Source organism: Microtus pennsylvanicus, chromosome 2, assembly GCF_037038515.1.
Source record: "Microtus pennsylvanicus isolate mMicPen1 chromosome 2, mMicPen1.hap1, whole genome shotgun sequence".
Classification (NCBI taxonomy): domain Eukaryota; kingdom Metazoa; phylum Chordata; class Mammalia; order Rodentia; family Cricetidae; genus Microtus; species Microtus pennsylvanicus.
In genome coordinates, this window is record NC_134580.1 from 45508491 (window position 1) to 45520824 (window position 12334).

Here is a 12334-nt window from a genome sequence, read left to right on the forward strand (position 1 = left end):
AAACATTGGATGGTTTGCTAGGGGTCGCTAGACACCCATCCCTTGTGCCTCCCTACCTTTCCCATGCTTTTAATTGTTTGCCCAGCTAAAGTGGAGCTGCTGCCTCTATGTGCATGACCACAAACCCACATTTCCTGCACTGGCTTTCCTGTTCTCACAGGGTTTGATGGTGTTTGCTAGGCTTCAAAAACACTCTCATCTCCACCTCTCCCTTGTGCACTTCTTTCCATGACCAACAGTCTGTATATAATACTTTGCTCACTCATCCTTTTCATGAGACATTTGTGATTTGAGCTTCAAGAGACTTTGTGGGATAATTCTCCCCTCTTTCTATTGCAATAGCCTTCTTAATATGTTTCCATGTTCATGTCTAGACTGGATTTTTTTCCTGCAGCAGTAAGGATGCCACAATTTGAACAGAATTTTGACTACACCTCAACTGCTGTTTTTCTACAACATGCTATGATTTGGACAGAATGTTGACTTCCCTCCTGCTCTCCTTGCCCAAGTGATAATGCCATCTTACTGAACTCTTTGCAGCCTGTCTTGAAAAGCAAAATCCACAATGGTGAGTCTCTACCCTCCCAACTCTAATATCTCATAATTCTAATCTCTTTTTCCTTTGAAAGTCCACTTTAGTTTTCCCTCAGTTTGGTCTTTTTCTTCTCTTTCTCTAAATACTTCCACATTTTTATAAATATGGTTAAACTTCATTAATCCTTCCTAGGAAACCATACCTCAGTTTCAGGTACAAGATCTCTAGCACTGGTAGGAGTTCCTTTTATTGTCAAGGTAAACTGTCAATCATTTATTACCCCTCACATCCTAGATTATGAGACATATGTTCTTGACAAAACTCAGAATCTTCCCAAACTGTCTCATTCTGTGAAGAGATGTTTGTTTCCTTACCTCTAAGATCTCACCCAAGTAGTACGTAGCTTTTATTCTCACCCTCTTATTTGTTATAGATGGAAACCATGTCATTCTTTCAAAAAGCTTTGCAGAGACATGGCTTCCCTCAAAGGCCACCTTTCTTCCCCAGTGTCTTTTATCATCAGGCATTTCCATCATCTGCTCCAACATCTCCACCTCCTCTGTCTTTACTTAGCCTGACTTGAGTCTGAATCTTCTCAACTTCAAAACCTCCACGCACTCTATTTCTTTGCCCACCTCTGCCGGACCTCACTTTAGCCTCTCACTTCTTATGATTTCCTGTGTTGCATGAAAGCAAACACGCTCTTACTGGTGTCTCTGTGGGAGCTTAGGGACACCAACAAGAACAGTCTGAGTCTGACAAGTCTAAGAAAAGACAAACTAAATACTTCTCCACAAGCAGGCTTGAGAAACACCAGATAGCTACCACTGTCTCTCCTCTACCTCCTTACTTTAGCCCACAGCCTTCATGAAATTATACATCAGGTCCAAGGACAGCGTAAAGATGCTCTATACCAATAATGGTGAAAAGACTTCTGCCCTTATTACAAGCTGGTTACTTTCATTTGCCCTTCTACCAAACCATAATCTTTATAAAAATGAAAACAGCAGAAGATGAGACTCCATTGTTTTCTATAAACCAACACACTTTATGTTTCTGTGATAAGGCCTCAATCATGGCTAAAATTTAAAATTAGAATCTGTTAAGCTATTTACATATTTGTCTGTATGGACACATGTGCATGCATATATGCATGTGTGTGTCTGTAAAAACCGTATCTGTGAGATGTTTTCTTACATCCAGATTGTATTACCACATTCAATTATAAAAATCCCTTAAAAGGGCTCATTTTGGACCGGCTTAGAGCTAAATAAAAGCCTATAAAATTAAGAAATTTAAGTTTCCATATGACCAAGGTAAAAGTAATTGTTATTATAAAGTCTTTAATAGAATGTCTTAAAAACTCAAGTTCACATGGTTTAGGTGCATCTTCAGCTAATGGGAGTAATTTGATATGGTGAATTAAGTATAATAAAGTCTCCCTTTCAGCAAGACAGAAATAGATTTATTTCATTCAGATGTTCCTTGCTTATGCACACACACTTAATATATTTTCCTGATGTACATATTCTTGGTATATTCTATGTGCTTAATATTCATGACATATGATGGCTCATAACTATTATATCTGAAATTTTTCTCTGTGAAAAATATGCTTATCTTTTTCATAAGTTAGATACCATATGAAAATAGAATTAATCTTCCCATGTATGTATATTTAGCTTAAAACTTCTGAATTGACTTTGTGTCAGATAAATAATCAAAATATGGCAATTAAATTACATTATTTTGTAGTTAACTTTCATTGGGTCTTCTAATTTTCAAATGCTTAAAATAATGCTAACCACAGCCATTTTAACTCTGTCTTCGATAGCTGAATGTGTTATACTCTGATACTTTCTACCATTACTGGCAAATTAACTACAGGGCAGAGGGATTTATCAGCAACAAAAGAGGACTATCTCAGATACCCACAGAATAGAACCATGCTGGAAAATTAGAAACACAGGCAATATAACCAAGGTTTATCCTGGAGAGCAGTATTTGAGAATGACTCTCGTTTCATCAGATTTTACAATAGACCTTTAAGAGCTATGGCTAGCTATTTGGAGGAATTGTGCCTGGTACCTGGCCTTTAGAGTCTCCAGTCTTATAGGTGAGGAAGAAAATTGCTTCCCATCAGGCTCAGGAGTCGTTTGTAGTCCTAAGGAAAATAGAATCCCTGCTACCAACAGACTCTACAAGCCACGCGGGGCAATGAGCTCTTAGCTTGGCTTCTTACCCACAGAGACTCTGAGAAGTACAATTTGAGGTTCTCCACTATATCTTCCAGCAGAGCAAATATAAGCAAATCTTTCTACAAATTGCCATTCTCGCTACACCTGTGTGACAAGGCAGGGCAAATCCAGCAAGGTCAAACAAATCCCTAACTGAGTGGTCAAGAAAAATCAAAACTAGGAGACTTTAGGAGAATATGCACGTTTCAGTGAGACAATGGTCCTGTCTTCTGGATTATCAGATTCTAGTCCTGTGCACTTCTGGATTATCAAATTCTAGTTCTGTGCACTTCTGGATTATCAGATGCTAGTCCTGTGCATTTCTGGATTATCAGATTCTAGTCCTATGCACTTCTGGATTATCAGATTCTAGTCCTGTGCACTTCTGGATTATCAGATGCTAGTCCTGTGCACTTCTGGATTATCAGATTCTAGTCCTGTGCACTTCTGGATTATCAGATTCTAGTTCTGTGCACTTCTGGATTATCAGATTCTAGTCCTGTGCACTTCTGGATTATCAGATTCTAGTCCTGTGCACTTCTGGATTATCAGATTCTAGTCCTGGCACTTCTGCTCAAACTGCCTTATACCTCTTTGCAACTGCATGAGACTGATAAACAAACTAGCTTTGGCAGAGATTTAATCGTTTTTTTCCCTTGCACTCTAGACATGTTAATTTGGATGCCAGTTTTCAAAATTTACTTGGTTCTTTTACCTTATACAAATTGTCAGCCTTCACCAAATTTTCTGCACCTTGCCCAAATTGCCGACCTTCAACCTAGTTTTCTGATCTTCATGTTTCTTTTAATCTCTCTACATATCTCCATATTTCTAGATTAACCCTTATGCTTTGTCTCTTTCCTGTGAGACTTAAACCTCTTTGTAAAGATGCTTGTTGTATTCCTGGTTTTCTGCTTGTTTCTAGCAGATAAATCCCAGGATCTTGTCATGCATTTATAAAGAACCATGGCTGTCGCAGTCTATGATTGGGTCCTATTTTCTCCTGGACATGCAACTGTCCTTACCACTAAACATATCCATTGAAATGCTAAGTCATCTTCTGAGGAAGATTGCCCAGGTACTGTAGAACTTCAACAAGAACATCAGAAAACTCAAAGAACTGTGCGCTTGCCACTCGATCAGAAGGGTGCATCCGTCAACCCTCTACTCCCCTGAAATGCATGTCCTTGGTTTCAGCTTCATTTCTGTACAAATACATGATTTTTTCCTTAATTTCCCCTTTTTCTTTGTGTGTAATGATTTAAAGGAGACCTCATTGATTTAGTCAGAAGGCCAAATAGGCCTCTTAGGGTGAAAACTCTGACCCTGGAAACTTCCATTTTCTCATAACCTAATTGAAATTCTCCTCATAACCATTCCATAAAAGTACACACCAGCTTTTATTACTGTACCTCCTTCATTCTTCTAGTCAGGATCGCTGCTTATAAGAGCTCCTTTCACATTCGCCTTACCAGAAATCTCTGAATTAGATTCCATTGTTTTCTTATAACAGTAGTCGACTTTAGTAGTATTTACCTTACTCAACTCAATTGTACATTTTTTCCTTTACAAAACCAAAAATCTCATTTAGGATTTGGGAAATGTAAAATACATAAAGTTATCAGAAAATCTGAACACAATTGAACAGGACAGTGTGGTGCTCAGAAACAAAACTTGATTTCCTATTTAACCAAATAGCACTTAAAGAATTTTAGGGAGTTCAGGATTAGTTCAACAACACTACTTGCATAGCGTATGCAGGATCTGAGTATGAACCCTTAATAAAGACAGGAGATACTTGAAGAGACTATGGGCAACAACTCACTTGTAGATCTTTTAAGTGGAGATTTTGTTTCCTTAATAATCAAGGACATGGTAAAAATCAACATAGAACACAGAAAATTATACTGTTAAGAATCTGAATGATTAACTTTTCAATAGATTATTCATAAGGTAAGTCTTTTACAATATTTTATTAAGAGAAGACCATTAATCTAAGAAACTTTGTCATTTTAATAGAGAAAACCAAATAGTAGTATTGTATCTGCATAATATTTGACAACCTTATCAACACTGAACTAGATTTGACGACAATAAATAAGTTGACCTTTCTGTGAAACTGACAGCCTTCTCTGTCCAGGCGGGTCTTCCCTACATTCTCATTTCAGATTTTCGGAAAATCAGTCATTTTTCTAAGTAAAAAAAATCATCCTGTTTTCCTTAACAAACAAAAAATCCCTTACTCTTTTCATCCAGAGTTCCTCTCTCCCACTGTGGCTCTTCTTGACGCACCCACACACACTGATTATAACCTCTTATTGTAGTTACTTATATGGTGCCAAAAACCTCTGATGGTAGAATAAAGAAAAATTGTAAATGGGGCACTTGGTAACCAGCAAAGCAGGTCTTAATGGAGCTCCTAAAGTGGAGGAAGGGGAATAGAGAGTAAACTGAGACCAACTTCCAATAAAAAACACACAGCTTGGAGTTTATACCAAATGAACAGAGTGAAGCATTGGTAAATTGAAAAATGCTGAGAGTAATTTGATTTATATTGAGAGGATGAATTCTAGTTAACTTGTCTTTAAAGGTTGTTAGCTAAAAGGAAGTTGAAAACCTAAATATCAGGGGTGAGGATTGAGGAGGCCGATAAAGCATCAGATCTCAAGAGTGGTCATTGATCATGATGAAAGATTGTGAGTGACTGTTCTACCTGGATTTGAAAGACCCGGATAAATCCAGACCCCTCTAACAGGAAAAAAAGAGCCAAAAATCTAGGATTAGTCAGTTCAGTGACTCTGTTTCAGGAATTAGCTGAAGATATAGTTAGATTGTAATTTTGAGGATAATCTTGAGAAACAGGGAGTTACCCCTTGTGATTATCACTGGTATTTTCAGAATTACTGGGTTGTGGTTTCTTCCCTTAAATACCCCTTCTTCCAGCTACTCGGGGTTGAACTCCTTCCCTGCATGGGTTATGAGTCTCGGCCCCAGTGCACTGGCTCCTGTCAATAAAACAGGATTTTGATTGCAGCAAAAACGGTCTCTTGTGAGTTACTGGGGGGGGGGGGTGTTATCCCGAGACTTGAGTGAGAGTCTGCCCACGCTGGGGGTCTTTCAGATTCGTTGCAAACACCGACTGGGCATTACTGAGGCTCAAGCCCAGTTTGAAGAAGGCTCTAAAGAGACTGGTTGAAATATGAAATTTGGTCAAAATAAGAATCTGTTTGTTTTTTTTTATTTTTTAATTTTTTAAGTTAAATTAGTTCTTAGATGACCTTCCATACTCACACATGTACACACACACAAAGGGGGGTCCTCCAGATAATTTTCATTGCAAGAGTCATGAAATTTTGCTTGTTGTTTAATCCCTTTGGTCTAATTCGTGTAACCTCTCTGATCGTTGAATTGAGACTATCCTCTGGAGCCTGGTGGAGTCACCAGTGGGTACAAACTGAAAACAAAGACTCTCTTGCCCGGAATTAAAAGCAAAGGAAGTAATTTAGTTGTGACCTTCTGAATCCTCTCCTAGATTTGTCTTGCTGTGGAAAGGCTCCTTGCCATGTAGAGCAAGCAAGTCACTCATATTTGTTGAGAGTCCTGTATGAAGGACTGTATGCTGTTCACAAGACTGTATTTGACAGCCCTTCTCCCTAACTCCTGGTTCATACAGTCTTTCTCCCTGTGACACAATGTCCACTAAGTCTTGAAAAGGATGACATAAGTGCTTTGGTTCTGGCTGAACACCCAACTACCACATTCTGGAAACCTTGTGTAGCTATAAGACTTCGCCTTCATCAGTATGCCCTGGAAACAGAAGTTTCTCTCCTTAAACCTGGGAGTGGTAATTGTCTTGCTCTCTTGTTTATGCCAACCTCAAACTCCTAATTCTTGTGCCTCAGCCTCCTCATTGCTGGAACTAAAGAAATTCAACACCAATACTTTGGACACAAGGAGAGACCGAGTTTGCACACTTGTGTAAAAATAAAGGCTTTTTGCTTTTACATACATGACTCAGTCTCCTAGTTGGTTTTGGGGGGAACTCTGTGATCTAGGTATAACAATCAATATAATTTATAGTAGAGATTTCCATAAATAAATATGTTCATGAATGTACCCAAGTACCCTTGTATATCATATGAAAATAAGAGGCATAGATATATAAATACAAAAGTATGTTTAACAAGTAATATTTTGCTGTTTCATCTAATTTAAATATGATCTAGGGAAGTGGTGAATATCAATTAATTTAATTGAGCAACATTGTAAGGTTTTAAAGTTGTCAAACATCTTGGAAACAGTCTTCAATCTAACATACTATTAAAGATAGAACCAAACATGACTGGGAAAAAAATTCAGTGAAATGATTACTAAAGATATTCTGTTATACTCACAGATAGATGATACCTAGCCCACTTGTCATCAGTGCAGAATCATCCATCAACTGATGGGAGCATCCATCCCAGCCCCCTGGCCTGGGAGTTGCATTGCTCTAGACTCCAAATCCCAGCACGCCAGGGTATTTAAGTGGGTTCCCACAGGAGGAACACATGATCCTGGGTTTGCATGTGCTCCCCGATTTTCTGTCTCCCCTGCCATGCTCTCGGACACCCGAGAGTGCTGCACTTAATAAAATATGGGCATTTTAATTTGGTTTAATATGTTTTAAATGGATTTTAAATTCAGAATTTTTAAGACAGTGGAGCAGCTGGTCTTAGGATTTTTTTCCCTAACACTTACCTATTGCATGAACATGAATTTGTACTTGCAGGTATACATTTTACCATATGGAAATTAGGAGTTCAGGTTTTCATTTCTGTGAGTTTTTGGAATATTCCTTTTATATAAGAACTATTGAGGGCAATGATATGGCTTAGCATATAAGGGCACTTGCTACCAAGCATGACTGGAATTCAATCACTGGGACCAACGTGGAGTAAGAAAAGAACTGGCTCCTTCGAGTTTTCCTCTTGTTATGCTTGGTTAGGCTTTGGGTTGTTTCCATGGTCTCTTACCCAGAAACTAACTGAAAATAAAGATTCACACAGCTCTACAAACAAAATAATACAAGTTTATTATGATTGAAGCAGATTCGAAAGAAATATTCTGTTAAGGCTGACAGTGGGCCCAATAAAGTAAGGATAGTCAAGGAGTCTAAAGAAAAGCAGGGCTGAACACATAGGAGAATATTTTGGGTGGTTTTGTGTTTTGACTAATAAAACAGGTCACATATTTATTTTTCCTATTGCACGTGTCCCATAATGTGTCTGATTGTAATCACATATAAATCTAATTAGAGAAAGGCAGAGACTGTAAGTATGCTATTCTTCCTAAAAGTTCACTAGAAGGACACAGTTTGCCTTAATGTGCAAACATCAAAAACCAAACTTGGCCCTTCTTCTAATTTTCACACCAGAGAGATTAGTAATTCACTTGAATAGAAACTGTCTAAATTTGATTGCTGTTATAAGTGAAGAATCCTTCTTTAGAGAGGATGTGCTTTAGCCTAATGCAGGTTTGGCACTAACAGGGTTTGGGGTTTCTTTGTGCAATGTTTAGAAAGAAAGGTGTATGCATATATCATGCAGGTGGGGGTCTAAGCTACAAGTAAAACAGATGGATGTGTATAATGCAAAACCAAACAGGGTCCCAGGCCACTAACTTATTCCCTGTGCTTGTCTGCCTCAACTTCCCTCTGAGAGACTTTCACCCTAATTCATCAGGGAAGCTGAAGGCAGGTGGTCAGTCTTCTTGTAACTGCTTCATGCTGACTAGGGGTGTAGAGCTGAGGAGGGCAGAAAAGTCTCTCCTATTCTGCCTCTAATGCTATTATGTCTCCTGAGGACCCATTGGAAAACATACACAAAATTTCTCAGCCTGGTTGTCCAAGGTCTAGATAATGTATTGTCTGGCCATGGTCAACCAATTTTCCCTCTTTGTTCCTTGTGGAATCTGTTTCTGAAGGACCTTCTATCTATAAATTGAGCTATTGAACTGTGGAAGATGTATGCCATATATATGCACATATATGTACATATATGAATCACATATACGTATCTTAGATGATACGTATGTGTTATATGATGTATGCCACGTATGTGTCATATACATGATGTATGTGCATAGATACATATATCACATATACAATGTATATCTGTCATATATCACATATACATCGCATATATCATATGACATATGTGTATCATATGTGATTTTATATATGCAAATAAGAAGAGAATCAAAGAGAGGAGGAATTATCCCTTGGAAATGCCAGTAGTATTTACTTTGCCAACTCATAGTTGAAACACCAGTAAGTAGGCTCTTAGTTGTATCCACGACTCTGAAGATGTTTTTGATATTTTGTTGTATTTTTCCAGGTTTATTAATAAAAGAAGCATCCATCATAGAGTTATGAGAAAGGTGCCTTTTGTAGTGCAGTAAGTCTAAAGAACTTTTGAGGATCACCCCCACAAGGGTTTCATTTGAGCCTGAATTTGACCCTAAGCAGTCTCTTTCATGGTCGTGGTGGTTTCTTCTGACAGTTGCTCAAGGTTGCATCCAGTATGATATCTGGTTAGTAGGCCAGGGTTCATATCTCCAGGCATTGTCTGAACTTTGGAGGTTCCATCAAAGTCACCCCCAATTATTGCTGTTATTATTTTGGCTTGTGTTTTATCCCGGAACTCATTTTCTTTCTTCCTTTAGGTTCTGATTTCTATAGACAGTGAAGGCCAAGCCCAATAACTGATTTGGTGGATCTGGGCTTCCATATGTAATCTTTGTAGTTCATTTCTTGTATCAGAAACAGATCAGATGATGAAATATTGTCCCATTAACGCTTTTTCCTCCAGAGTTATAGGATCAGTATTAGTGTATTTGCTGAAAGCTTACTAGAGTCTGGATGTTACGGGTCAGCAAATTCATCTTCTTTAGCTATGAATTATATTCATGGATGAATTATCTTATGAAGCCACAGTTGTGACTGGAGTGGAAGATCAAAGCAGAAGCAATAATCTCTCTAAACCAATGGTCACAACCTCTTTGGGAAGTCAAACCACCCTTTCCCAGGGGTCACATATCAGATATCCTGCATATCAGATATTTACGGTATGATTCATAACAGTAACAAGATTAGAGTTATGAAGTAGCAACAAGAAATCATGGTTTTTTAGTAAGACAATGGCAGAATTTCCAGCTTTCCCTTTGGAAATCTCTCTGCTTTTATTATAAACAAGTACCTTAGGTTTGTCCTTTTTCCTCCACTGAGTAAGAATCTCCAGAAATTTTGATCCCATCTATATTTTTTCCTTAGTATTATAATCCACATGAGGTGGAGCAGCAGTTGTTGTATTCTTAGCTGTCATATCTACCTCCTTTCTATTCATCCCATCTTTATAATAGTGCAGAGAGTAGCAAGACATTCCTCCTCCAGTACATATCAATTGACACGGTCAGAGTCTGAAACACACTGACAAATTTATCTGCATCTTCAGAATAAGCATTCAATTTCCCCTTCATTGTTGGATATCTTCCAATAAAAGGGTCACCTGCACTGTAGGAATTTCTCTGGGCCCAATTACCTCCTTTACCAAAAAGGCAGCTTCTTCTGCCTTACATGGGGTTTGCCCTGCAAGTGTTAAAGAACAGTTGAAGTTCTGCTTCCCAAAGGGATCATCACCAAGTACAGGAGGAGACTGGGATTTTTTCCTTGTGACATGAGAGGGCCACCAGGAATTACTCCAAAGAGAGTGGAATGGTGAACACCCCTAAAAGACAAGAGGACCATAAAATAGAGGGACCTCCATTGCATCTAGATTTTCTTCATTTATTTTCACATTTCCTTTGCAGAGGTAGTGATGGTATAGAACCATAGAAACCTATATATGTGGCCTCTCAGACCACTTCCCCAATCTTCTACAGTAATCATCTAATGGCATTGGATGAAGAATAATGCTATTGTTAAGGCTGCCCTTTGAGGCCCACATTCTTCTATATCCCAACTAATATTGTAACTCACATGTTTTTCTCTAGGTTAAACTTCTGCCAAAGGGTAAGGATATACCTGAGAGGCAGAGGACAGTAAAATAATAGATTTTCCCCATGAGAACTTGTAATGGAGAGAAGAGCAAAAAAAAAAAAAAATGGAGAATGCTAACCTGTTTCCATGAAAAGGGAGTCCACTTGAGAGGGAAAAATGGGATGTGGACGTGAGTTCCCAGGGCAAACTCCCTGTGGAATCTGAACATACTCAGTGCCTCAGTTAAGCTCAATATTGACGCTCCTTTTGCATCCTTGGCCTTGAAAACAATTTTTTTCCTTTTAGCTTCGTTTTTAGCTGTGGTACCCCTTGATGAAGGCATAGCCTTTTAGCCACCCTCCAATTGAGGTACCTGGTCTCTTGCCAACAAGCCTCTTGAGAAAGGCGTTGGATCATGTGTCGAGTTACTGCCTGAATGAGGGTTGGAGGAGAAGTTCTATCTATAGTTAAGAATGGTGCATGGTTATTACTATAATTATTACAATCTGATCCTGGAAGGCCGTATACTAGGTTAAGTAAGTCAATAAAGGTCCATGATATCAAAATGTCTTCTCCAAAAAGAGGTTGGCAGGAAATCAACATTTGAGAGGGACATAACATAAGGTGATTCATAAGTTTGGCCCAAGTAAAGAGTGATTCTTCCCTAAGTAAAGCAGGAGGATTAGCCCAGTCTAGAGAACAGAAAGGGCATGGTCCCTGAAACATTGAACCTAGAGTTTCTATTATTGAAGGAGCGCGACGTCCCCAGAGTTTAATAATGAGCTGTTTGAAGAAGTCACATGACGTTACATCACAGAAAATGGGGCTAACATCACACATATTGGTGTTAACAAAGAACAGATGCTTGAAAGCCGGGAGAAGTCTTCAAACAAGGTCAGCAGAAGGAGGCGACCCTATTGGAGAAAAGTGCGGGTTGCCTCAATGAATTAGTGCTCAGTCTTTTGTGTTTCTTTCCAACCATTGACTTGCCTATGCAGCCTAGCCTAGGGACTACTCAAGCAGTACTACAAAGTATGTCCCTAGCATTTGACTTTCAAGAATAGAGTTAAACTTGCAGAACCACTTTCAGAAGAAAATGAAATGGAGAAGGAAAAAAAAATATATCAATTCTAAGGAGGTGCAAGAGTTTGGTTTTTCTCCAGAGAGCAGAAATAATACTTTTATGAGGAGGGAAAGTTTACCTTGAAGTTGGTTGGGGAAAGGCACGGCTTGCTTCTTCCCTTTGTTTTCTTTCCTGTCTGGCAAAGAAGATGGTGGAAGAAATCCTGCCACAGTCACCTGTATTTCATAGTGCAAGGAGAACACAGTCTGATGGTCTTTTCAACCGAACTAATTAATTCAACTTGCCGTTACAGTCATAGATAACCAAATGAAAGGGAGGGCCACAATGTAATGATGGAAGTATTTAGCAGTAACAGTAATATAGAATTGGTTTTCTTACCTCCTCACTGGCTCAGAAAATATTTTCCTAGTAGCTACAAATTTTTCAAGTTGCATTTAGAGAAAAAATAAGATAAATAGAAA

At 38.6% G+C, this 12334-nt stretch overlaps 1 long non-coding RNA gene across 1 annotated transcript in view; it reads left to right on the top strand.

The window, feature by feature from the left end:
• The first annotated feature begins 225 nt into the window (after positions 1-225).
• Positions 226-12334, top strand: part of LOC142843490 (uncharacterized) — a 33083-nt gene continuing 20974 nt past the window's right edge. The window contains exon 1 of the long non-coding RNA XR_012909633.1: positions 226-568. This is a non-coding gene — a long non-coding RNA (uncharacterized LOC142843490). The remainder of the gene's footprint in view (positions 569-12334) is intronic.